The sequence below is a fragment of the Sapajus apella genome, unplaced genomic scaffold, assembly GCF_009761245.1.
Source record: "Sapajus apella isolate SASKATOON/1434 unplaced genomic scaffold, GSC_monkey_1.0 scaffold68, whole genome shotgun sequence".
Lineage (NCBI taxonomy): Eukaryota > Metazoa > Chordata > Mammalia > Primates > Cebidae > Sapajus > Sapajus apella.
In genome coordinates this window covers 418,511-446,179 of record NW_022437008.1, presented here as the reverse complement: position 1 = coordinate 446,179, position 27,669 = coordinate 418,511, and the positions used below count along the sequence as shown (strand labels likewise).

At 51.0% G+C, this 27,669-nt stretch overlaps 1 protein-coding gene and 1 long non-coding RNA gene across 3 annotated transcripts in view; one reads left to right on the top strand and one right to left on the bottom strand.

Moving 5' to 3' along the window:
* Positions 1-27,669, bottom strand: part of POU2F2 (POU class 2 homeobox 2) — a 90,410-nt gene that overhangs the window by 54,586 nt on the left and 8,155 nt on the right. For both annotated transcript variants that reach the window (XM_032249255.1, XM_032249254.1), the window contains exon 2: positions 18,962-19,022. The gene's annotated coding sequence lies outside the window, so the exon portion shown is untranslated. The remainder of the gene's footprint in view (positions 1-18,961; positions 19,023-27,669) is intronic.
* LOC116530876 lies at positions 8,821-15,516 on the top strand. Its single transcript, XR_004260168.1, has 2 exons — positions 8,821-10,672; positions 13,710-15,516. It is a non-coding gene; the product is annotated as an uncharacterized LOC116530876 (long non-coding RNA).

The following is a 27,669-nucleotide window of genomic DNA, read 5'->3' as shown; positions in this document are numbered from 1 at the left end:
TTTTTTTTTTTTTTTTTTTGCCAGGGTCATCTCACTCTGTCAACCAGGCTGGAGTGCAGTGGTACAATCTCAGCTAACTGCAAATTCCACCTCCCAGCAAGCAATGCTCCCACGTCAGCCTCCTGCATAGCTGGGACCACAGGCACACACTACCACACCAGCTAATTTTTGTATCTTTTGGTAGAGACAGGATTTCATCATGTTGCATGGGCTGGTCTTGAACTCCCGGGCTCAAGCGATCCTCCCTCCTCGGCCTCCCTACATGCTGGCATTACAGGCACGAGCCACTGCGCCTGGCCTGTACTCATTTTTTAAATTAAAATTAGAACATACTATATGATACACTGCAGAAAATCAAACAAATGGTTATCCCAAAAGTGAGAATTGTAGTTACCTCCAGCAGGGAGAAAGGAGTATGTTTGAGAAGGGACACACAGAAGTGGAGCTTATGGGTGCCTTTGGCGTCTCCACCCAAGTGGTGAGTATGCATATGTTTGCTCAATCAAGATTCATTAAACTACCAGGTGTTGTGGCTCACACCTGTAATCCCAGCACTTTGGGAGGCTGAGGCTGGATCACTTGAGGCCAGGAGTTTGAGACAGCCTGGCCAACATGGTGAAATCCTGTCTCTGCTAAAAATACAAAAAAATTAGCTGGGTGTGGTGGTGCATGCTTGTAATCCCAGCTACTCAGGAGGCTGAGGCTTGAACCTGGAAGGTAGAGGTTGCAGTGAGCCAAGATCGCGCCACTGCACTCCAGCCTGGGCAACAGAGCAAGACACTGTCTCAAAACAAAAAGGAAAAATTCATTAAACTGTACATTAACATCTTGTCCAATGACTGTGCGCTTCCTGTGGGCAGGGGCCGAGTCATGCTTACTGCCATATCATCTGTTTCCCCACCCCAATTTCACTGCCCAGAAACAGACTTAATATCAATAGGGAAGGCCCATAGCAGCAGCGCTCAGAAGGGCCAAGGCCGCTGTCCAGCGTACTAACGACCCAACACTGGCCACAGAGAAGGCCAGAGAAGTGAGCCAGCTTCAAGATGCCTCATTCCGAAGGGCCTCTGCCCGCCTCAACTCCTCTCTCCCCACCCCCTTCACTCACTTCCTCCAAGCTGGCTGCCTTTCTGCTCCTGCAATCCACGCCCGCACTTCCTCTTGCCTCAGGACTTTTGCTCTTGTCCTTTCTCCTGCCTGGTGCAGGAGGTGTTCCCATAGTGTTCCCATGGCTCGTCCCCTTACTTATTCCAGAATTACACGTAAACACCCCCTCCACAGAGACCTTTTGATCATCCTACCTCACATGGCCCTTCTCATCACTATGTCCTCTACCAGACTGCACTTTCTTCTAGCACTTTTTGCTGTCTCACCTTCAAGCTTCCATGTGTCACGTGCTTATTACCTCTTTTCTCCCAACCTGAATGTTTATGCCAGCACAGGGAGCATGTGTGTCCCATTATGTCTCATCCTGTCTTTTAGAAGGATCCCAGGTGCACAAAATTGGATTAATCATAATCCTTGGTTCATGGTGTATTCCCATCACGAGGCTGGACGGAGCCCTCTTTCTCTATCCATTCACTTGTTGTTTTACTTATTTTTAATAATGAGTTAATGTGAACCCACATTAAACATTCAGATTAGAACATAATAATAATAATACTCGCTTGTAGTCTGTCCTGTTCACCACTGTGTCTCCAGACCTGCAGCCCAGGAGGTGCTTGGTATTGATTTATTGAAGAAGCTGACAAAGGGGCAATGACCTCCACACCCTGCAAAAGGGAGTGAATGGGAGCACCCACCTGTCCTCACAAGGTGGGAGAAGAAGGCAAGGCCCTCCACTCAGCTCCCCTGTTCTCCCCTGGTGCTCCACTCCTGCTCAACCTGGGCAAGAGCCTCTTCCACATGATTCAGTTCCACACCTTCAGGAAGGACCCACTGTACCAGATCCTGTGCCAGGAGCTGGGGACACAGGGCAGCTCAGCTTGGCCATGCTCCTGGAGAGCTCTCAAGCCTTGATGTCCCAGGCCCCTAGACCATACCACTACTCTACTAAGTAACAAAAGCAGCTACATGGCACCTGCTGGGTGCAGGCATGTGCTACATGCATTCTCTGTATCATCTTTTGGCATCTTCCCAACAATCCACTAAAGCAGGGGCTGTTATTATCCACCCCCTTTTCAGAGGAGCACCCCAAGGTGAATCAGAGAGGGCAAGGACTTGTCCAGAGTCAGTCATAGGCAAGCCGATTCCAGAGCCCAACTCCCCTTGCCCCAGGCCTTGCTGTTACACTGATCACATGCACGTTTCTCTTCCTCCAAAGTCCGTGAGGTCCTGGGCCTCTTGCATCTCTGCAAAAGCAACTGAGGATAGCTAAAAAGGTGTCACATAAATAGGTAGTTAGGTCCCAGCTGCAGGACTAGCTGTGACCTTTGTGTCACTTGGCCCATGTGTCACATTCCTGAAGGGATGAAATTAAAATAAGATGTGTATTTTCTACTTTATAGTTAAGTGACACTGTCAGACCATACCATCTGTAAGATACTATGGATTTTATTTTAATAAATCCTGAATTGACCTTATAAATATCAGTTAATGTGGTATTTTATTGTTGTCATTGCTAAAAGCACAGGTCTGTAACTCCATTTCAGTATTCTTCCATTCTTACTATACTAGGAGGCTCAAGAATTAGAAGTGGTCTTGGCCTCTCTCAGCCTCTGCAAAGGCTGCAGAGTCCTGGCTGTGTGACTTCCAGCAAGCCATTCAACCTCTCCATGCCTGTCTCAGAACTGTGTGGACCCTGAGCAGCATCCAGAGAGGGCCCTGCCTACAGAAGGTGCTCTACACTGATTTAGAAGAGTTTAACTTAACAGAAATGTATTGGCCCAGATCACATGAGACACTGTGCCTGTCATCATTGAAGCCAACTCTGAGCTCTGGACATTTGAAGGAAAGTGAGAGATCAAGGAAGATGTCTAGGTTGTTGGTGTGACAACCATTTACTGAGATGGATATAAGCTCCTGGGGAAGCTTGGGAAAGGGTATCAAGAGTTCTGCTTTAGGCCAGGCACAGTGGCTCACACCTGTAATTCCAGCACTTTGGGAGGCCAAGGTGGGTGAATTACTTGAGGTCAGGAGTTCGAGACCAACCTGACCAATATAGTGAAACCCATCTCTACTAAAGATGCAAAAATTAGCAGGGTGTGGTGCACATATCTGTAATCTCAGCTACTCAGGAGGCTGAAGCAGGAGAATTGCTTAAAGCCAGGAGGCAGAGGTGGCAGTGAGCAGAGATTGTGCCACTGCACTCCAGCCTGGGCGACAAAGTGAGACACTTCTCAACAACAAAGAGTTCTGCTTTAGACAAGTTAAAAAGAAGCCTTCCACCTACTATTAATATTTAGAAGCATTTTCTCACTGAATCTTCTCAATACTCTACAAAAAAGCATTGTTAACATACCTATTTTACAGATGAAGACACTGATGCCCAACAAAGTTAAATCATTTGCCTAGAGACACAGATGGAACCAGGACTGGCACCCAGGCAGGTGGACTCCAAAGTCCACCACATTACCATCCACTGTTCTCTTCCTCTCCGTCAAACCCTTGCCCACCTTTGTACCATTGGCTCAGCAGGAAACATTGGACTTTGACCTGGGCTTTGCTGTCTGAGACATCCACATGTCTCCCATCCATGTCCCCAGTTATGGTCTTTTGCCAGTATGAACCATTCACTGAAGTGCCTTCAGGTCACTTGCCCACCTTGAGTCACAACTCTGGGATGCAGATTGCACAACGCTCCCCAGTCCCACTTTGTGGGGCCCTAGCAGATTCTCTAAGCTCATACAGAAAGACCAGCTGTGAGGAGAACCAACACCTTCAAATCTATTCATTTCCTATAATACCTTACTCAGAGCTCACCTCCTCCGTGGAGTCTCCTAAGTGAAGGCCTCTCATTCACATCTATGCAAGATCCTGGTCTGGCAACACACTTCTCAGTGCCAACTTTGGGGGCACTTTGGGGTTCACATGGAGAATACCAAATAGAAGCAACCCAGGCACCTGCCTCATGGAGGCTTCCCGCAGTGTCCTAGGGAAAAAGTAGCACCTGACCTGCTAAGAGGAAAAGCTCAGGTGTGGAAGGGTCAGACTCTCACTCTCTGCTCTCCACTTCTTTGAGCCTTGATATTGTCACCAATTCCAAAAGTGCTCTCTGGTTCCTCTACTCCTCCCACTGCAGTCCAGGTCACCACCACCTCTGGCCCAAGTGACTTCAGTGGCCTCCTCCCCGATGGTGTCCCTTCTTCCATGCCTGTCTCAGATAGTCTTGTCTCCCTCCAGCCCCCAGAGAGGGTCTTTCTAAAACGTAATCAGGTGGTGTCACTCCCTTGCTTAAGATTCTCCAGGGGCTTCCCATGTTTGGGAATAAAATTCAAGCACCTTAACCCAACCTACAAAGTCCTATGTCATCTGACCCCTGCTGACACCTCTCATCTCTTCCCCCATCACTCTCCTCTTTGCCTACCCTGCTCCAAGCCATGCTGTCTCCTCTCTGTTCTTTAGACCACGCTCTTTGCAACCCCAGGTCCTTTGCATGTCCCATTCCCTCTGCCTGGAACACTCTTCCTGTGTTCTTTACCTTGTTAAAAATCCTACTCGTCTTTTAAGGTTTGGCTTAAATAACCTTTCCCTCTCTCCTGGCTCCCTATTCTAGTCTATTCTTCGGGTCAGACTTACCAGTTTCTGATTTTGTATTTGACTGATATATTTGCACTTAAAGATCTGCATCCCCAGGCTGGGCGCAGTGGCTCATGCCTGTAATCCCAGCACTTTGGGAGGATGAGGCGGGTGAATCACTCGAACCCGAGAGGCAGAGGTTGCAGTGAGCAAAGATCGCGCCATTGCACTCCACCCTGGGCAAGAAGAGTGAAACTCCATCTCAAAAAAAAAAAAAAAAGATCTGCATCCTCTCTAGTTGTCAACTCCATGAAAGTATGCTGTGCTGGTTCTGCTCCCTGCTACATCTTTAGTGCCCAACAAACACTGGGCACATAATGGGTGCTCAACAGACACATGGAAAGAATGACTTAAATGGATCCTGCACAGGGACAAGCACCTGAGGCAGAGTACTTAAGTCTTCAAAGCCTCAGTTTCTACTTCTGTAAAATCAAGATAATAATTCCTCCCTTACAAGGTAGTGATGAGGATCTGAATAGTCAATGAATATTGACAGTGTTTTGGGAAAAAAAGTTCTACAAACATAAAAGCTTAAAAGACCTGGAACCTAGAGGATGGGCAGGATTCAGAGAGAAGAGGAAGAGGGAAGAGGTCATGGCCATTTGTCAGGTGACACTGCATTTTGTATGTCCTCTTTCCCTGACCACTATGAGGTAGTAGTTATCACCCAGAGGAGGAAATAAGGCTCAGATACGAGAAGCCCCCTTCCCAGGGTGTCCTGATGAGTTCATGGAAGAGCTGGGATTTGTACCCCTCATACAGAGGCAGGCAAGGTTCCTGAGCATCTCCAACGGAGCTTGATCCCTAGCAGTGAGCTCTTGATAAACATTTATGAGTGAAACTAATTCAGAGGGCCAGCCAGAATCACAGTCCTGGCTCTACCTCTCACTGGCTAGAGATCTTAGGCAAGTCACTTCCCTTCTCTGAGCCTCAATGTCCCCATTGGCAAAGTGGGAATAATAAAAATGCCTACACCCTAGGGTGGTCAGAGGTCAGCAGGAGCACAGGCCGAGAGCCTAGCACACAGAAGGCAGTACATAAGCAGCTGCCAGAATGGTTCCACTTCCAGTGAGGGAACGGCATGAGTGAAGGATGATAAGAGGCTAGCAGTCAGTCCAAGAGGACTCACAGGAGGGGCTACTGGAGCCAAATGGAAAGGGACTCCAAATCTGTGCCTGGATCCCTTCTCAAGGCAGGCAGTGGGAAACCTGGACATGTTCTGAACTCTAAAGAGCAGCCCCTGTCCAGGGGGCCCTTCCTCTGGCAGCCAGGCAGGTGGTGAAATGGTCTTTGCAGGAGAAGCGTCCCCTGATCTCTTGCTCCCTCTTCATCCTTCACCCCCAAAGCCCTCAACTCTTTCCAGGTTTTCTGGCCTTGGCCTGAATCCCATACTCCTCAGCCAGTCCTCCCAACCTTATCTCCATCCCAGGACCCAGCCCTGCCCCAGCTGACACCTGGTTCTTGTGGTCACACCCTGGTCTTTCCCAAACAGCCCAGAGGGACCTTTCTGTCTTCTATTAGGAAAGCCTTGTGCTAAATGGAAAACTTTTGTCTAAAGGTAATACAAAAAATTCATAACTGGTGAAAAACAAGCACTGTTTCAGGTATAAGCAAGCATATGGCACGTGGGTAAATAAATGGATCTGTACACACCTTTGAAACACAAATGGCGTCTTCCCACATCAGAGGGATATCTCTAACACAGAGATCCTCACTCCCCTCTGCAAACCAGGTAGCTGTGAGGCTGCAGGTGGGGAACTGTGAAAGCTGCACTAATGTAGAGCTTGTTGGTGTAGGGTGGGGGTAACTGGTCCTAGGTGTAGGATGAAGGCTTGAAAAGGACACCCACGGTCATCCTGAGATCCTCCTCCTGGTCCAAGTGCTCCCATCTGTCAACTTCCCCTCAATTCAACCCAAAGTTTTCTGAATCCCTCTTCTCCTCCCTCTATGCCTCCCATGAAGGACCTGCTCCTCCCCTCTCCCCACCCTAGCCTGTACTGTTACACAGGCTCTTCCTCACTTGCTCCACAAATGTTTCTTGAACCCCGTCTGTGTGGCAGGCAATGAGCCAGGGACCAGTGATGTCATGGCCCCTGCTCTGGGGAGCTGACAATGGACATGGAGCCAGGCATCTTAAATCCACACCCCATATTCCTTAAAGCATGATCCTGGTCAGGCCTCTCTCCTGCCCAGACCAAGAGTAAAAGTCTTAGCACACTAGACCTGCCCATATCTGCAGCTTCACCTTCCCAAGCCACCACAAGAAGGTGAGAGGAGGGGCGATCATGTTCCCCAGCGTGAAGATCCTGCCCCAAACTCCCTCCCTAGAAGACAGAGGAACCTGGGCTTTCAAGGCAACATAATCCACAGAGGAGGCTGTAAACACCCTTGGAGCAGCTCGCTTTTCATGGGAAACCAATGCTCAGGGCTGGCAAGTGACTTAAGCAAAGGAATACAGCATGTCTGTGGCAGACAGACGGGCCTCACCCCTCAGTTCCCAGCTCCATCTCTGTGAGTGTAGACTTCTTTGAACTCTTCTAGACACTGACACTACCAAGAGAGAGAAGAGGGGCTTAAGATCCTTTTTCTGCATGTTCTGCTGATGTTCCAAAGACCCAAGCCTCTGCTTCTTTCTATAGCTGTGGGAGGGGGGATGAACCAAGAGAAATGGGGCTGAGACAAGGGATGTGGGGCACAGGCAGGGTATAAAAAGATGGAGTGAAAAGCATGCAGCAGGGCAGAGAAAAGAGGGGTGTGGGGAAAGAGTAACTGGGGACTATAAAGGTGGAACAGAGAAGTATATGGAGGTTTATCCCTGGAGGGAAAGGCAGCAATAAAGGAAAGAAAGTCAGAGTCAGAGACAGAGACAGGAAGATGCAGATAAAGAGGCAGAGAGAGAGAACAGCAGAAAGAGAGACAAAGAAAACAGGAGAGAAAAGAAAGAGGGAAGGAGGGGGAAGAGCAAGCCGAGGTGAGGCCACCAGGGCCTTCTGTAAATTGCTTCCCAATACCCTCTCCTCTGCCCCTCACACCAGCAGTCTGGCAGGGTGTGTGGTGTCATCCCCATTCCTGAAGGGGCTGCTCCAGGCAGAGAGCTGAGACTGACGCATGGGAAGGTACCCAGCTCCCAGCCCTCTCCCTTCACCTGCATCCAGCTGCCTCCCAGAGAAAAGGGCCAAGTTCAGTGTGGAAGGGGCAGTGACAGGCCCTGAGGGACTAAGAGCTGAGGTGCTGCAAGCAGGGGCAGAGGGACTGGGGTCTCTCTCCCCTTTCCAGTGCCTGGTGCCCACAGACACCCTACCTGTTCTTGTCCCCTGCTGGCTACTGAAGAACAGGGTTTGGCTATCCTGACTTTGGCTAATACCTCCCTCAACCTGTGACCATTATCTCCCTACCTGGCCACCCCAACACCCTCTGAACCTCCTCCTGCCCAACCCTGTGCCTCCCAAGACCACCCATCCCAAGCCCACCTTTCTGCTCCCCTGCAGGTTTGGGGTTAGGGAAGGGAGCACAGAGGCCTAGATGAGGGGTGGAGGGCTTGGTGGATTATTGAAGATGTGCGGGCACTGCAGCTGACATGGATGAGGAGGAAGAGGAGGGGGTCTTGGTGATAGACGATGCTGATTCTGCGGTGGGGGGAATGGCAGGGGAGGGGTGGAGAGGGCTGGGGGAGGGGTGGTGAGGAAGCAGGTTGGGGGGGAGCAAGACCAGGCTCACATTTGGCATTCAGGGCAGCTGACAATAAAAATGCTTTATTGCCAAGAAACTGGATCGATCGGGGCTGGAGGGGGCCGGCAGGGGGGACGCGGAGGGCTCAGCGCAGAGGCCGGCGGCCGGCCTTCGCAGCGACCAGTGCCCAAGCCGCCCTCCCCCCTGCGCCCCCCTCCCCGCCTCCTGCCCTTTCTCTCTCCTGCAGCCACCGCTTAGTTCTTATTATATTTTTTCTTATATATATTTTTCCCCCAGCTTCTCCTGCTCCTTTTTTTTTTTTTAATTTTTTTAAAAACTCGCTGCACTCCCAATGCCGCAGGCAGGGTGGGGGTGGGGTGGGGGAGTCTGCCTGGGCCAGGCCCCTATCCACAGGGTGCCCAGATCTGCTGGCTCTGGGATGAGCCCCACTTTGCTTCCGTATCCCCCTATCCAACCAGGCTCCTCCTAGAGCCTGTCTTCTGTGGGTGACCACCTCCCCCTGCCAGCCCTCCTACGGGCCTCCTTCCAACCTCAGAACGCCCACACACACATCCGTGGTGGGCTGAGGACCCTGGTCAGGCCTTTCTCCCCTCCCCCCTACCTGGCCCCTTGCTCACTCCTGGAGCCATTTGGCTGATGGTCAGAACTGTCCGTCAAGGGGACTCTGAGCCCCTGGGGACCCAGATGGGAGGAGGGAGGGGGAGAGGTCGGGGGTCAGGCCTCGTCCCCTCAGCTGGTCTCTTTCCCCTCCCCCTTCCTAACAAAGGGAGCATTGGCCTGATGCTGGCGGGATGGCCTGGTACTTAGGGAAGCGGGGAGGAGAGGGGCTGTGGGGATGGCCATGGGCAGGAGGTGGGGGTGGGGGCCGCCTGCCCCTCCTCTGCCCTCCCCCTCGGGTCAAGGCTAAGGTGATTCCTCAACCTCTCGGAGGCTGGGTTGGGAGGAGAAGGGGATCTGGACAGACAAAGAACAAGAGCCCTGGGGAGCTGGGGGCTGGGGGGATGCACCTGGGACCCAGGCAGTCCTGGCTGAGGGAGGGGCAGCAGGCACCCCTCTGGCCCTGCTCTCACCCTCTGGATGGCCCTGCCCCCTATCTGCACCAATCCCTATGGATCCCAGAGCCATACAGACCTTCCAGCTTGGGCAGGGTTGGATGGGAGTGGGGGGAAATTGAGGCCCAGAGAGGGGAGACAGCCCAGGCCCAGGGTTCTCAACACTGTCCCAGAGACTCTCCCCTCACTTCTCTTCCCACTAAGGGAAGGCTTCTTCCTTTCCTGCCTTCCCCACCCAGGTCAGGGGAGGTTTAGTGGGGGCAGATGGTAGAAGGTTCTATGGAGAGGGAAGAGGAGGCTGAGAAAAAAAGTGAGGCTAAGTGTTCTCCTCACTTAGACCAGTGGGGAGGGGAGGCAGCCAGAAGAAAAAGAGTTTAAATGTGACCTCTAACACTGGCCTGGCACAGCTGTGGGAAGAAACTTAACATCTGTTGGAAAGGGCAGGAAACCAACATAGACAGGGTGCTCCTGAGTACCTGGCTAGCAGTGGCTGGGGAAGAGGACTTCAGACAGTTTTCCCCTTTTGCCCATGGCCACAGTGAAGGAGGAGGATTCACACTCTGGTCAGTCACAAGCCACCCATGACATTTCATTAGAGCCTCCCACCTACCCAGTCTGACCATAGGGGACAAAAGGTAGCTGAGGCAATGAACAGCCATGAACCCCCATGCCCACAGGGATAAGGAGCCTCCAAAGAAACAGAAAGAAACGGGCAGATCTTTTATGCTTTAAATTCTCCTATGAAGGCTGAGGTGGCTCTTAGAGAGAGGGCCACAGCCAAGAAGAGGGGGAGGATAAGGCAGGCCTCTTTTGCGGGGGTGGGATAGGCTCACACATGACCCCACAGCCTACCAAGGAGGACCCAGATGGGCAGAGGACTATAGGGGTCCTGGCTGCCCTCCCCCAAACCTCCCCTCCCTTCTCTCCCTCTCTCTTTCTCAGCTGGCTATCGACCGAGGCTGTGACATGGTGGATCAATACGGCAGGGATATAAAGCCGGCTGGCTGGCTGCCTGCCTCTGCCTCTCTCTCTCTCTCCCTTGCTTGCCTTGCTTCCTTTTCCAGGAGCCGCACCCAGGTCCCCCACCGTAATGTACCCCTTACCCAGGCCTCTGAGAGGCCAGGCACCCCCTACCACTTCCCTACAGCGGGAGAGCTTAGGGAGGCTGAGAGCTTGGACAGCCAGGAGAGGGGGTGAGTATGGGAGTGGGCAGGGAAGCAGATGGGGATTGGGGCACACTTGCAGGTAAGGGGGTTGGGATAAATTGAGGGACAGGCCACCTGGGAGAAAGCAGGCATCCCCTCAGTTGGGAGCAGCTCAGGGAGATGGGGCCCTTTGAAGGTGTGTGATGGACAGAGCTCTGGGAGGTGGGCAGGGGGCACCTAGGGGTCCAGGGAAACACTGTCCTGAGCCCATGAAGCAGGGGAAGGTCTGGAGGGTGCTGGGGTAGGCTACGGTGAATGGATGCAAAGAACAGTGGGGCAATCCCTAAGGCCAGCCTGTGCCTACCCTCAGAGCTGCCGGCTGCCCCCACCAGCTGCCTTGGCCTCACCCCAGGGTCTGGCCTGCACATGTGTGGTGGGGGCGGGAGGCTTGTGAAGCTTCGGACAGGAGGTTCCATGGAGAGGTCTGTGATGTGCAAGCTGCCATGTACGTAGGGTGTGCATGTGTCCTCAGGCTCTGCTGTGGGACTCTGGGACTGCACAGAACCGAGCGTCTTGGCCCCTGAGTCATGTCTGTTTGTGACCATGAGTTCATGGATGTGTCCCAGGAGCACAGGGTGGCTGTGTATACACTTCCACTAGTGTCTCCCTGACCCTCCGTATCCCTAAGTCTCTGTCTGTCCCTTGGGGATGTATCCCAGGAGCACCTCAGGGATCCCCTCTGTCCCCAGGTAATGGGGTGGCTATGTGTTCCCATGTTCTCTGGGAAGTCTGTGTGTGTTGGTGTGCGTGTGCCCCTGCCAGAACGTGTCTAAGCATGGATGTTGCTGCGCGTGAGCCTCCATAGGTTCCCGTGTGGATCCGTGCCTATGCCTGTGGGCAGCTGTGTGTGCTTCAGGGATCTGCGCCATGGTCTCTGGGTGTACTGGAAGCGCTTTCTCCTCATGAGTGTCGGAGAGTCCGTGTAGTTTCTCTGTATGTCTACGTGTTGCTGTGTGTCCCTGTGTGCCGACGGCCAAATGTGTTTCCACAAGTGGGCTAGAGGCTCTGGGTGTGTCCTTGTGTGTGTCATGGTGACTCTGTGTACACGGCAGGGTGTGTGTGTATAGAGGCTACAACCCTGAGTCTCTGAGTGGGGGAGGGTGGTGAGGCAGCAGGGGCTGCCACAGAGACACAGGCTAGTCTGTTTTATCACTACATCATCTCCAAATCCCAATGTCCGGGCCTGCCTGCCTTCTTTCCCTTCCCTGCCAGAGACCCCAGACCCCTGCCAGGATGGATGGCCCAGGCCCCCACCTCCCCCAGCACCTTAGGCAGACTGTACCTCTGTTCCTCAACACCCCTGCTTTGGTGGATGCCACCTCAACTCCACCAAGCGACCTCCGTCCCTCCCAACCCCCCCAGCGCCACCCGCTCCCCCCACCCTCCCCCCACCACAAGTCCAGTCCAACCCAGACAAAAGCAATTACTCCAGAGGTAGGATGTGAGTGTGGGTGTTAGAAACAGGAAAAAAGGGGGGGGGCAGAGAGGGGGAGCCAGAGAGACACACACAGAGGCAGGGATGGACAGGCAGAGACCCCGAGACACGAGAAGAGAAAGATCGGCAGAGTGAGAGACAGAGGGACACACAGAGAGGCGCACAGAGAAGCAGATTCAGAAGATGAAAGAGACTAGAAGGGACACAGACACCAAAACCAGAAAGCAAAGGCAGAGAAAAAGAGCAGAGGAAGGGCAAATGCAGAGAGCACGACAGAGAGACAGAGACAGAGACCAGAGAGACAGAGAGAGAAACAGAAAGAGCACACAACAGAGCGGAAAACCCAGTGATGGAGCCACACAGGGAGAAGACACAGATAAAGAGAGAACGGGAGCCAGAGGCAGGGAGAACTAGAAAGGGCAATGCACAGAGAGGAACAGAAAGGCTGAGTGAGAGTGAGAGACAGAAAGGAGACCAGAGAGATAAAAGACAGACGGCAGATAGTGGTGGAGGGGAGTTGGTAACACACTAGAGACTCTCAGATGGCAAAGCTAGAGAGAAGCTGAAGGGGCACCATGTCCAAAGTGATCTTTTTCTTCCCCACCCCCCTGCGCACGCACACACATGCACGCACACACACACACGCACACACACACACATCTTTCTCCCCATTCCCCAGGCCAGAAGTCAGGGATGCTAAAGCCTTTTCCACGTTCCTCTGGGCCCCTGTGAGCCAGGGTAGGGAGGGGACAGGATGAATGGACAGGGATGATCTCAAGTAGCTTCAGGGACCAGCCAGAGCCAACTGGAACCTGATCACAGGGACAGGGGGAGCAGTGCATCCCTCCTTACCACACACTGTCACCTCACCCTTCACACACAGTCCACATACACCAGGGCCTTGATCAAGTTCCTCGTACTCTGCCAGGCATGGCCAGCTTGGGGGGTTGGGGGCAAGGTGTGAGGTCCTTACTTCCCGCCCCACAGTCCTGCCCACCTGCCTCGGCTGCAGCTGCCTTGCACTGCTTTTTTCTTTCTCGTTGTCGCCTGCCTTCATCCTGGCTGCCTTCATCTTTCTCTGATGCACTCTCATGAGTTCAGCTCCAAAGCACACACTCTCTCTTTTTCTCTGTCCCTTTCTGTCTCTGAGTCCCCTACTCTGCTTTCCTGCCTCTGACTTTTCCGTTGCTCCCTGTTCCTCTTGGCGCCTCTCCAGTTGCTCCATTCCCCTCTCTGTGTTTCTGTCTGGAGGTGCTTGCTCTCTGGGTCTCCCTCTCCCTCCACTCCCATCTGGTATATTCTAGATTCCCCTTTCTTAGACATCCCTCCAGCCCCCTATTCACCTCATGCCCAAGAAAAGCAAGGGTGGGCACAGTGGTCTTAGCCTGTACCTGTAGGCCCAGCTACACAGGAGGCTGAGGCAGGAGGATTACTTGAGAGTTCAAGAAAAGCAAGGGTGGATTGCTGTGTAAGGGACCTCAGAAGCTGTCCTGGAGTGGCCAGGAGCAGGTAAATACTTCCTTTCTTGTTTTTCTCTCAAGCACCTTTTTTCCTCCTCTCTTTCCTTCCCTGGCCTCGCACCCACACCAGGCCTGATCTCTGGATCTCCCTGATCTGCAGATCTCAGTGTGGCTCTCTCTGGAGACAAAAGCTAAGACTCAACCCACAGGCAACACTAAATACACAGCTCCAGCTCAGAGAAAAAGGAGGTGACCAGGGAGGAATGGAGAGGCCAAGACACATAATGAAGACCAGGAAAAGGAAGAAAGATGATGCTGCGGCTGGAGCCAAAAGGAGAGGAAGAGGAAAGAAAGGAAAGCCAGGAGCGGAGACCCAGCAGGGCATTGTGAGCACAACAACCGTGGGGTGGGAGTGGGGCGGGCATCGAGATTTCTAATAAGTGCAGCTGAAAACATCCAGGGTCATTCTCTGAGGCCTTCTCTCTGCCTACCAGTCCTCACCAGTGCTTCGAAGAGCCCTGCGGAATGTCTCTCTATTTGAAGTCAGAGCCAAGTGCCTGCTCTTGGCACCTGGGGCTCCATGCCTACTAGGATGGTTGGCACTTGACCTTCATTTGCTATGGGACTGTCAGGGATTCCAGGGACCCACTGGTCCTCAAACTAGCTCAGAGTTCAAGCCATTTTTACCTCCTACACATCTGTAATTCCCACCCCATGGCTGACAAATATTCCCAGTCCACAGCTATCTCCACCCACCCAGTGACAGAGCACAGGCAGCCAAAAGGATCAAGCAATCTCTTGCCACCTCCCAGCAACCCATAATGGTGAACAGCCCCTCAAATCTGGACTCCACATTCAGCGAGGAGTGGCCCTGCCCACCGCCCAGATCACACAGCTGCAATTTACAGACCACCCTATGGGTCCCACCCCACAGCCATAGCCCACCAGTATCCAAGGGCTGCCTCTACACTGAAGCTCCGTCCCAGCCCAGCCCATCTTTCAAGCCACATATGGAACAGCACACACCCTATTCCTCTAGCCAAAGCCCTCCAGGTGCAATTCAGAAGGAAGTAGACTAGGCCTGGGGCATGTGGACAAGTCCCTGATGCCACCCCCTGGCTTCTCCAGCTTGTCTGTGGAACCTGACTGCCCTGAAGGGCCAAACCTCTGATCCCAGGTCAGCCCTCCATCACACCTATACTCTTGCCTGTGAGAGAACGTCCCCATGTGCGGCTAAACATCCTCCTTATGCAGCCCTGGGTTCTGTTCCTTCCATGTCACCTCACAGACCCAGGATGGAAGCCTTTCACCTAGACTGAAGCTTCTGCTTCTGAAGCATTCAGGACTCTCTCGGAGTGTGTGAGCACCCTGGGGCACATCCCTGCTGCTTATGTCTGAGTTACCTCTGAGTTCCCAGGACCACTCCACATCGAAGGCCATTGTGTCTTTTTGCGGAAAGATGGAAGGACAGAGGGGAAAGAAAGACAAAGTGGTACCATGGCCCTGCTCCTGCCCTGGCACTTGGAAGGCACCAGATACCCAGGGGACTATAGCTGGCTGTGAGGACTCTGAGGCCAGGTCAGCATCCATGGTCCCCAATAGTGAGTAAGAGTCCAGTTAGCCCACACCCCTTCCCATCTACCCAAAATGTAACTTAGCCCTCGGCTTCTCCTTACCTTTCAGGAGTTCTCCCCTTACCCCCAAAGAATTCCTGAGGTCCCCCTAGGCCGGTAAGTCTGTCTCTCCCCTAACCCAGCACCCTGCAGCCCCTGGTTCAGGTTGGTGGCATCTGTGCCCAAGCCCCCACCAGCGTGAAAGCCCCTCAAAGGCCACACAGATCTCCCACTTCTCTGCATCTCCAGATGTTGGTACAAGGCCTAGCACACAAGGAATCCCAGAAAATGTTGGCTGAAGGAATAAATGGATGGATCTGGGTTTATGTGTCTGTTTGCTCACTTATTTATTCATTCAACTCATGCTTGCTGAGCACTTACACTGTGCCAGGGACTGAGTGTAGACAGACATGTTAGACAAACAGAGAGAGGTCCCCTCACCATGAGGCTTCTGGGGGCAGACACTAACCATATAGAATATAATCAGATATGGTGATAGTGTTCAGGAGGGAAAAGGGGGCATCATCCAGCCGAGGGGTCAGGAAAGGCCCTCAGAGTTGGGGATCCTTAGATGGAGAGCTGAGGAGGTAGAGAAGTGAACCAACCCAGAGTAGAAAGAAGACCCTGGCATGGGTAGGAAGAGATTTGGAAGAAGGGCCAGAAGAGGAGAGGGAGAGGAGAATGAGGAGTCACATGGGAGCACGGGCAGCAGAGGCTACCACCACTCCACAGCTGGGAGGGGGTTCTCTCACTAATCCTGGGGCTCCAGCTCCCATGCAGAGCATTGAGGAGGCCTCCAGACACGTTTGGGGGAACGCTCACCTTCCAAGTGTGACTATAAAGGAAAGACAGAGCAAGTGTTTATTGTAGTTGTTGTTTCATAACAAAACTATACCTAAAAGACTATGGCTTCCTTCAAATATGTCTCCTCAGGAGGCTGAACTTTTTCTTCAATCTTCTGATATTTTGGCAACAGCCTTCAAGGCCAGTTTACAAACTCCATCAGCAAAGCATCTCTCTAGTGTATAACTGTCTCTAGTTTCTATTGAAAAACCAAGTGGCCGGCCGGGCGCGGTGGCTCAAGCCTGTAATCCCAGCACTTTGGGAGGCTGAGGCGGGTGGATCACGAGGTCAAGAGATCGAGACCATCCTGGTCAACACGGTGAAACCCCGTCTCTACTAAAACTACAAAAAATTAGCTGGGCATGGTGGCGCATGTCTGTAATCTCAGCTACTCAGGAGGCTGAGGCAGGAGAATTGCCTGAACCCAGGAGGCGGAGGTTGCGGTGAGCCGAGATCGCGCCATTGCACTCCAGCCTGGGTAACATGAGTGAAACTCCGTCTCAAAAAAAAAAAAAAAAAGAAAAACCAAGTGGCCCCAGTATTATCCAAACCCTTCATTGCTAAATTCATCAGAGCTAAATCCAACTTCAGATGGTCTCCAAAATCAAATTCATTCCCAAAGTGCAAAAATTTGCCACTCTGTGGAGACACCAAAAACTATGGTGGGTTTTCGTGAGGTACAATAATGAGAGCTTTAAGTTCAGGCAAACCCAGGTTCAAATTCTGACTCTATTGCTTACATGTTGGATGACTGTAGGAAAGTTGCCTTTAGGCTCTGTGCCTCAGTTTCTTTCTCTTTTAACAGTTGCCAACACTCACTTCACAGTGTTGCAGTGAGGATTAAAAGCAAAGTGCCAGCCGGGCGCAGTGGCTCACACCTGTAATCCCAACACTTTGGTAGGCTGAGGCAGGCAGATCACGAGGTCAGAGGTTAGAGACCAGCCTGACCAACATAATGAAACCCTGTCTCTACTTAAAAATACAAAAACTAGCCAGGCATGGTGGCACACACCTGTAATCCCAGCTACTTGGAAGGCTGAGGCAGGAGAATTACTTGAACCCGGGAGGTGGAGGTTGCAGTGAACCAAGAGTGCACCATTGCACTCCAGCCTGGGCAACAGAGCAAGACTCTGTCTCAGAAAAATCAAAAAAAAAAAAAAAAAAAAAGCAAAGTGCCCAGAACAGGCCCTCACACAAAAGTGGCCCCTAATAAATATCAGTTTCTTCAATGGAATGTACCAGCCCTATTATGATTACATGTGTTACCAAGTCAGTCACCCATATGTCCATGAAATCATGGATATTTAATGAACATCTATTTGAAGGCAAAGAAATAAAATCACAGACCTGACTGTAACCTCTACCCAACTAGAAACATTTCAGCCCAGATTTCAGGCATTCCTCAAAGCCAGTCTCTAGCTCCCAAACTAATTCTGCAATGTGGAAACTCCTTGACCCTCTTTTTGAGGATGTGAGGATTCCTGGAAAAGCTGCAACTCCAGTTCCCTGGAGAAAAGCATGCTAGAGAAATGACATGTTCTGGAATGAATATTCTCATGTTCCTCAGCAGTGATAACAGGGGTCCATGAATGAGCTTCAGGGGATCTGTGATCATCCCAAAGTGTAGCACAACTGGGTAAACGTAGGTATGTGTTTTCCTGGGAGATGCTCTGTACTGTTGCAAAACTAGACATCTATGGGCCAAAGGTTGCCTGAAACATGTGGTTTGGACCAAAGGAGATTTTGGAAGTTTTGCATTAGTCACCAACATTTAAAGATTGAAAGACGTCACACACAAGTCTGGGTTTCTGGCTTCTCTTGAAAAATCAAAAACTGGTAAGTCAGGGTTGCATCTGTGCATGAGAACAGTCAGTGGAGCTAAAAAGCAGCTCCCCAACCCATGCATTTTCCAGTCCATCACAGTCCCTACAATACCGGGTTGCAAACTCTGGGCTACAGCTTCCATCTGCTTGTTAAAATGAGTCTGTGATTCCTGGTATAGCAAAGCACACCTGGGTAGGAGTCCAACGAGGGCACCCAGAGGCCTCCCTGGGGTCCTGAGGCCTGTGGGTTAAGCTTCGATGGTGGGAATAGGGGTGGCAGTAGGAGGGCGTTCCACCCCAGAAGTCCTGTCTACCCTGCTCCCTAGATGTTCAATGCCAGGGCCTCATCAAGCCAACTGGAGCAAACATAAAGGCAAATGGCCAGAGCCCCTGCTTCCCACAGAGGTGGGCAACAGGATAACTACCACTTCTACCTGAGAGTCTCAGTGGGCTTTAGGGAGGGGCTTCATAAAACCTTCTTTGTTCAGGGGAATGCTTCCAGCCATATTTCAAGCTCCCACTTCCTCCAGCTACACAATTTTAGGAAATACATACTTTCATCGTCAAACCACCTCTGCATGGTAAATCCTATTAATTACCCTCCTTTGACAGATGGAGAAACTGAGCCATGTCCAGGATCACTCAGCCACCTGGCTCTTCTTCCTCTGTCTCCTTTTGCTCTCAGGATGGCACTTAAGGTGGATTCTATTAGTATTCCCATTTACAGATAAGGAAATGGAGGCTCCAACTTTCCCAAGTCCCTTGAAGTCAGGAAAAGAGATTAAACATAGGTGTGCTTGACCCCAAAGCTGTGATCTAAGCCACCAAGTTACCCCTATCTCACTCCTACTAAGTCCTAACGCTCACCAGCAGAAACACCTATAGTCACAAACACCAAGAACCACTTGTTTGACACAAAAGCCACAGGATCCATGGAGGGTGAAAACAAAGCAGTCAGATTCTAATCTCTGAGTGGCCAGAGTGGAGAGGGGCAGCAATCCCCAGGGTGAGGCCAGAGACAAGGATGGGAAAGCAGGGACTTCTGTGAGAAAACAGGATCCCTAGTGCATCATTAAGCAAAACTCTGAGGCCACAGTCCTTACCTCTTGGGCAGACGCAGTGAAGCTAATACATTCAGGCCACCAACCCAGTCCAGTCGAGAACCTGGAAAGAGAGAAGACTGCAGTCAACATCCCAGAGGATTCATCTCACCCTCATGCAGGATGATGCACTCCTCTAGCGGAGGAACCCTCTTCCTGTCACATCATCAGGAGCTGCAGTTGGCGAACTGTGGAGTCAGGTGCCTGGGACTCAGGTCCAATCAGCCACTTGTTGTCTGTAGTGGTCATTTCTGGCCTCCGAGCCTCAGTGTCCCCATCTCATAAATGGGCATACTGGTGCCTGCCATTGTGGAACATTCATTTTCCCATCAGACTGGAAGCTTCTTAAAGTACAGGGACTGCATCTTGCAGCTTTTCTGTTTGGCAGAGGGCCTGGCAAATTTGAGATGCTCAATAGTGCATCATGGATGACTAAGTGATAGATAGGTAAATAGAGGAATTAATTGATTAAACTGTTTATCTCAAAGGACTGCTAGGAGGATCAAATGAGAAAGAAATTTGAAAGGGTTACTCGTTAATAGGTACCCATGTGCTGTGGGAGATAAAAATAAAACTCATAATGATATTTCTGACTTGTACATTTGTCCATTCATTTATGCATTTAGTTCATTAACAAATATTGAGGTTTCTCTGGCTTCTGAGTTGTACATTTGTCCATTCATTTATGCATTTAGTTCATTAACAAATATTGAGGTTTCTCTGGCTCTGAATCAAGTGTGGTGGGGGACAGAGATGAATTAGACAAGGTCTCTGCTCTATTATGGGGCTCACAGGCAAGTTGGGGAGACAGAAGGAAGAGCCAATGCCAATACGCTGGGGTAAGCAGAGGGTGCTGCAGGCATCCTGGGTGAGATCACAGAAGACTTAAGGAGGAAACAACACCCAAGCTGAACCTGGAAGACAAACTTTAGTCAGAGAAAGAACCAGGTGCAAGGAAAAAGAATGCCAGGCCTTTGCCTGTCCGGGGTTCAATGAGAGAAGTGAGGAAGAACGAGGCTTCCAGATTGCAGGGGCTGCTCCCTGCAGGGCCTCAAGTGCCTAGTCCAAGAAGCCAGGGCTTCGTTGGAGAGGGAGGGGGATACAATCCGTTTGCCTTTGGAAAGGTCCTTCTACCTGCTGTGTCCAAGATGGAGAGAACAGAGAGGTAGGCAAGAGGTCAGGAGGCCCATCCACAAAGAGGGTTTGCTGAGCCTCTCCACAACCCTGCAGGAAGGAAGAGTGAGGAATTAAGGGAGGCACCAGAGTTCAAGAAGAGGAAGCGGAGAAAGAAAAGATAGACTGAGAAAGAGGAAAACAGAGAAAGAGAAGAGATGGGGAGACACAGACAGGTAGAAATGAAGGAAGCCCAAACAAGAAGAAAAAGGGAGGTAAAAAGGGCCAGGGGTCTCCCCACTTCCTCCTCCATCTGTCCTTTCTCACTCTGGGCCTTAATCTTCAGGGGCAGTAGGGGACCAGAACCCCTAGTTCCTGGGGGGAGGGAGGAGCTAGGGTTGCTCCCCCCTCAGGGGCTGCTTCCCCCCAACCCCCGCCCTGGAGCTAATCAGCGGCTGTCATCTCCACGGTGAGGTCTTGGTTAAGGAGATTTAGGGCCAGGATCAATAGGAAATTTAAAAATCGATGCAGCGCGCAGGGCAAAATCGATGGCGTTTAATCGCCTTGCCGATTCCCAGTCAAAACAATTAGCCGCGCTGAGTGTTGAACACGGTAGCGACACGGCATTAACCGTCAATATTGGTGTAAGTGATGGTGGGGCGGGCAAGGGAATCCCCAGGCCCGGGTGGGGGAGCAGAGTCAGACAGTGCCTTAGGGCTGGGGTCTTCCCCCAGGCAGCGCCCCTACCTTGGGCTTCCCTCCAGCAGGGCCCACACTTCAGTCTCCCCACCCTCTGCTACCTGGGGCTGTGGTGCCCATGGGCAGCACTACCCCTGGCATATCTACCTCCAACTCTCATCCCACCTCCCAGGTTACCAAACCCCAATATGCCCTCCAACAGAGGGGAGAGGACCCCCCTCCCAAGCAGACAACATCTCCAAGTAGAGAGACAGTCCATGGGATCTGGGAGCTGTATTCCCAGCAGTGTCTTAAGACTGGAAACTATTTAAAAGATATCTTCTACCATTGTACAGATAGGGACTCTGAGGAACACAGAAGGGCAGCAGCTGGCCTACAGTTACCAGGCACAGGAATTGAAACTGATGTGACAGCCAGGATTTGAAACTATGTGTCCGACCCCAAAGCCTACATTTCCTGCAGCTGTGCCACATAAAGGGTAGATTCCACTGTTCACAGAGGGAAAGCAAGCTCAGGGTTTGGTCCTGGCCCCTCAAGTCTCCTCACAGCTGGTGTATATAATGGTTTGCTGTGTCCTGGGGTCAGTTTGCCACGTACATGGCAGACTGTGAGCTCCTTGAGGGCAGGGCAGGGTCTGGCTCCTTTGAGGGTCTGAAGCATTGCCCAGCACAGGGAATGGCCCCAAGCTAGGGCTTGGGACAGACCTAAGAATGATGGGGCCACTTGCCCCCACAGACACAGAATGCCCACATACACCCCCACTGACAGACAGATGGACAGAAACACTGGCACTCACAGATGCATCAGTACTGGCATTTCCTGATTGCTAGTCATGCACCAGGGTGGGCCATTGCAGGTGTGATCTCTCAGCATCTCACATTTGTTTGGCGAGTGTCATCCCATGACACTGCTGTGGAAAATGGAGGCTCAGAAAGGTAAAGTTACTTGCTCAAGGTTATACAGCCAAGTGGGGGCAGCTCTGACTGACTAGACTCCAAGCGGGAGGGGACATACAGCAAACAAGATCTAATGACTATGAGCAAGACAGTTGGATGCAAGGAGAAGGTACAGGAACTGGGCACCTAGACAGAGGACCAGGAATGGCCCACAAAGGCCATGGGGTTCCTGGTTCTGGGGTGCTGTGTGGGGAGGGCAGAGGCTTCTATGGCCACCTGCTCCCTGGCGCAAAAGAACAGGAAGGAGTGTGTGGGCAGGGGAGGAGGCCCACGAGATGAGCCAGGGATTGATCTGACAAGGTCCTAATCAAATGGTCAATATCGCTGACCTGACCACTTAACCTATTGATAAGCTGGCAAGGATGGAGCAGGCAGTGAGTGGGCTCAGGGAGGGGGGGCAGTGGAAGGGATGAGGGAAGCCTGAGGGCGGCAGGGCTTAGGCCGGAATCACACCTGGTTCTAGGGCCTGGAAAAGGGTGGTCTCCTCCTGAAGGGCCCCTGCCTCCCCTCTGACATGTCACATGTCTTATATCTTGGGGGCTTCCTCTACCCAGTCCCTCAGTCCCTCCCTGAGGGAAGCCAGGGACTGTGCCAGCACCCAAGCCATCCCCAGCTCCCCTCTGACCATGCCTTAGCTTTTCACATATATGAGAAGCTTCACATCAAAGCCTCAATGTCTTCATCTGTTAACTGGGGATAATTATAACAGGAGAAACAGAAAACAACCTAGAAGTCGTATGAGTGGGGATTGGTATAATAAATGATGGTATAGCACCCATAAAAAAGAAGGACTGTAGAGTACTAGAAAACATGCTCGAAATACATTCTTTTTTTTTTTTTTAACACTCCTCTCAGCTCATACCATGAAATAAAATCATCGACAAGGGAACCATGTTCATAATCTGTTGTTAGGAAGAAGAATAGGCAAGTTACAAACAAGTATGTAGCATATCATCCCATTTTTACAAAATACACATCCAGATGCTTCCCCTCACCAAAAATAAATAAATTTGGAACAGAATCAGAATTCTGAGTTTGGACCAGTCTGGTTAATATGGTGAAAACCTATCTCTACTAAAAATACAAAAATTAGCCAGGTGTGGTGGCAGGCACCTGTAATCCTAGCTACTCAGGAGGCTGAGGCAGGAGAATCTCTTGAACCTGGGAGGCAGAAGTTGTAGTGAGCTGAGACTGCACCACCACACTCTAGCACTCTAGCCTGGACAACAGAGTGACACTCTGCCTCAAAAAAAAAAAAAAAGTCAGGTGTGGTGGCTCACGCCTGTAATCCCAGCACTTTGTGAGGCCAAGGCAGGTAGACCACAAGGTCAGGAGTTTGAGACCAGCATGGCCAACATAGTGAAACCCCATCTCTACTAAAAACACAAAAAACTAGCTGGGTGTGTTGGCAGGTGGAGGCTGAGGCAGGAGAATCGCCTGAACCTGGGAGGCGGAGGTTGCGGTGAGCCAAGATCACGCCATTGTACTTCAGCTCAGGTGACAGTGTGAGACTCCACGTCAAAAAAAAAAAATTTTTAAATCTGTTTGGGTCCCAGGTATCTAAATTTTAATAAGTTCTTTGGATAAATTCATAGGCATAGTCCCCTTTGGGAAAAAAAAGCTATCTAGGACAGACAGTCCAGGCGCAATGGTTCACACCTGTAATCCCAGCACTTTGGGAGGCCGAGGTGGGCAGATCCCTTGAGCCCAGGAGTTCAAGACCAGCCTGGGCAACATAGCAAGACTCTCTCTACAAAAAATACAAAAATTAGCTGGGTGTGGTGGTGCCACATACTTATAGTCTTAGCTATTTGGGAGGCTGAAGTGGGAGGGTCGCTTTCGCCTTGGAGGTAGATTTTGCAGTGAGCCAAGATCTCTCCACTGTACTCCAGCCCGGGTGACAGGCTATCTCAAAAAAAAAAAAAAAAAAAAAAGATAGACACTGAAAAGGTAATATCTTTTTTGTTGTTCGCTTAACTAGATTATTAATGGTCATTTTCTTCTCATCTCATTGAATTTCGCTGTTTTCTGTTATTTCTACAATGAACATGCATCATACCATTTGTCTGTAATTGGCAGACGGTGGCTAGGTGCTCAGTGGAAGCACAGTGAGTGCTGTTTCTCTGCTCCCCTCTCCCTTTCCCAGCCAGGCTTGTCTTACGTCCTCCCTTATGTCCAAACCCAGCAGAGTTCAATGCCTTCAAGAATGTGAATGAATTTGAAGTCTGCTGAACGGAGAAGAGCTCTATCCTCTGGCTTCTGCTCTCAATAGAGTGGTTGGGGTAGCACCAAGCCCAATACAGTCCCCTGTCCCCTCTTCAGGAAACTGGCTGAGGGCTTACAGACAGGAGGAACTGCTGGAGGGAAAACCAAGACCCAGAGGGAGGGAGGGGATTTTCCCAGAGCTACTCAACTGGTCATGACACAGCCGGGACCAGAAGCTGGACCTCTGGACTCCTGCATCCTACATAGTGCCATCCAACTACTGGGAGGGCGAAAGCTGCAAGAACTAGTGTGCATGCAGACTACTGAGAGAATGTGCACTTCTGTGGGGCGGAAGAGCACAGTGGGTAAACCCTAGGTCAGCCACTGCCGCACGGTGTGGCCCTGGGTAAGTCACTTCACCTCTCTGAGCTTTTGTTTGCTCAAAGACAGCATGAAGATAATAATAATAGCTGCCTCATTTTGTTGATGCGAGAAGCCAACAATCCCATGCTTCTAGGGAACTTAGCAAAAGGCCTGACACACAAAAAAGGGGCAATGAGTGGGAGAAATGATTAGTATGACCATCAGCAGCCACAAATGCTGTGAGTAGTAAGTGAAGGTGGTGGGTGGGGAAGGGAGAATGTATGTCTTGGTAATCTGAGCAAATGAATAAATGCAATGAAGACACTCAGCTAAATATATTCCTTTGTTCATTCATTCATTCATTCATTCATTCAGTAAGCATTCCCTCAGGCCAATTCTAAGCCAGATCTCATGCTGGGCCCTGCAATCCAGATATGAACAATGAAAGCTCCCATTAGGTTGCTAAAGGGGAATTAAGGATGGCTGGGGATGGCCCCTTATCTCTGAGAGCTGCTGTTGCAATGGCCCCCAAACTATCTCTTTGGGTTTCTACAGAAAAGCATCGAATACAGGAGTGTAAGCCCCCAATCACCTGACTGGTGTGACACTTCGGGTATGTGTGTGCACACACTGGAATAGTAAGCTCTGTGCAGATGGGCTCTGTTCACTTTTGTCATTCACAGCACTGGGCACCAGGTCTCATGCTCTGGGGACATTCCATGCTCAGAGGTTTTTTTTTCTCCATTTTTTAAAATGAACAACAAAAAAAAAGTTCAAAGCACCTCGCACAATGCCTAACACCTGGCAGGTACTCAATAAATAGCAGCTATTATTAGCGTCATCATCACACGTGCCACTGCTCTTCATCCCCACAAAAACCTTATTTTGCCGACAAGGAAACTCGAGGCTTAAAAGGAGTGATGTGACTCAAAGCCGGGTGTGTCTGACTCCACAGTCTGTGGTCTTCCCTCCTTTGTGTCTGGGGGCGGGGGCCATCAGAGTGTATGCTGGAGGTGAAGGAGGGGAAGGGCAGCAGCCTGTGTTGGGGGGTGAGCAGATCTGACAATGGGAGTAAGCAGGAGTTGGTTGGAGTGAGGGGAGTGTTGTGAGGGAGATAAGGGTGTGGGACGGGAGCATACAGACCCAGGATGATGATGGTTTTGGACTCTGGGTGCTTTGAGGGTCAGGTAGGAGGTGAACTCACTTGCCAATGTACCCCTCCAGCACTGGTAGGTGCAGCCCCCCTGAAGGTGAGCTCCGCCACCCTTATCTGACACAGCAGACATCTACCTCCACCACTATATTGAGCAAGTAGGTGACAGGGAATCTGGCTTCAGTTCATTTAAAAGAACACCCAATAAGTACTTATCATGTTTTAGGCACTGTGCTACACACTATGGATACAACTATGAACAAGACAAAGTCCCTGCCATCGTGGAATCCACCTTCTAGTGGAGGAAGAGATACCATAGACAAGAAAATATATTTAAGAGCTAAGAAGGAAAATAAAACAGGGAGAGAGTGCCTTACAAGATGCTGCTATTGACTGGGCGCAGTGGCTCACATTTGTAATCCCAGCACTTTGGGAGGTTAAGGTGGGCAGATCACCTGATGTCAGGAGTTCAAGACCAGCCGGGCCAGTATGGTGAAACCCCGTCTCTACAAAAATAAAAAAATTAGCCAGTTGTAGTGGCCCATGCCTGTAGTACCAGCTACTCCAGAGGCTGAGGCATGAGAATCGCTTGAACCCGGGAGGCAGAGGTTGCAGTGAGCTAAGATCGTACCACTGCACCAGAGCAAGACTCTGCGCCACCCCCACTCAAAAAAAAGCATCTATTTTAAACATAAAGGAAAGCCCTGTCAGAGAAGGTAGGTTTTAAGAGCTTTTCTGGCAAAGGAAAAAGCAAGTGCAAAGGCCCTGGGTGAGGAAAAAGGTTTAAGGAACAGCAAGAAGGCTGAAATGGCTTGAGCTTCCCGAGCCAGGAGGGAGGGAGTAAACATTGAATAGACAGACAGGCGCTAGCTCATGCAGGGCTTGTAGGCCAAGAAAGATGTTTTAAGTGTGATGGGAGAAATGACAGGCTCTCTCTGTGGCAGGTGAGGGTTGGTCTCACCTTCACAAACCAGGCTCCATCCTCATCCATTGCCCATAATAACCCATGGAGCCTTCTGACCCATTCATTCTCCAAGAACAAGCCCAAGAAGCCCTCAGTAAGCCCTTGGAGTCCCTTGACAGGGCTTTGTCAGGGTCAACCTCCCCAGACTGAGGCCTCCTCTGGAACATGGAAAGATCTGACTCAACTGTGTGACTGGGCATGCAGCTCAGGCCTGGCCACAGGAGGTTCAGAAATCAGTAGAATGTCAATAGGAACTAATGGGAACTATAGTCCCTGACCCCTATCCTCTAGCAAATCTCTATTTGGGGGCAAGTCATAGCAGCGGCCAAGATATGGGGCTGGAAGCAAGGCAAAGGTAGTCTTTACCAATTCCCTTGCCAGGCCTTGTCCAGGGTTCCCAGACTGGACAGGTAGAACAGAAGGCCTTGTGACTGGTGGCCTGCTCACTGGATCCCTTCCCCCAGGGGCTACCCATCCTGTCCTACCCCCCCCACAAGGCTCAGAGAGATCAGACTTAGTACCTGGCTCACACGCCCTATCTAGTCCCTTCTCAAAACCACTTTGTGGTTATGTGGTATGCCCAGAATAAATCCCAAGCCTCACAGCCCTTCCCAATCATGTAAAGTCTCCTCTCAGTCCTCCTGAAGGTCCCATGACCCTGGGCCTTACATGATTGTTGGGAACAGTCTATGCTTGTTCATATGTCCGTGCCCTTGCCCAGGCTAACACCTCCATTTAGAAAGTCTTCTGTCTCTCTTCTCTGCACCTAATCACCCTCTCCATGTCTCCTCCTTGGTGAATCCTCTTGGGCTCCCCACTCAGCACTGCCCCAGAATGCTTTGTGCACTTCATCCAGTCTCCAGAACCTAGGACCCAGGTGGAGGGAAACTATTTCCCACTTAGGGACATGCCAGAGGAGTTTTCTAGTGGGACAAGTATGGCATAGTGAGGTGAGAGTAGGGGCATCGGAGTGCTGCATTATTTATGCCTGTGTGGCCTCTGTGAGTTTCAGGAGGGATATGTGTACATATTTAGAATCTGTGCGTTGTATCTGATGCCAAGCTTAAACAACACTTCCTCAGAGGTGTTACACCTGGCCCACCAATCTAAACCAGTTTCTCCCATGATGCCCTCCTGTAGCCCCTTTTTCCTCTCCTTCCCAGATGCTATCTCTATTTATAACTAACTATACATTGAGGTCTGATCAGTGCCAGTCCTGTTGGCTTGGAGCTCTTAACAGAGCAAGGCCCAGGTCTGT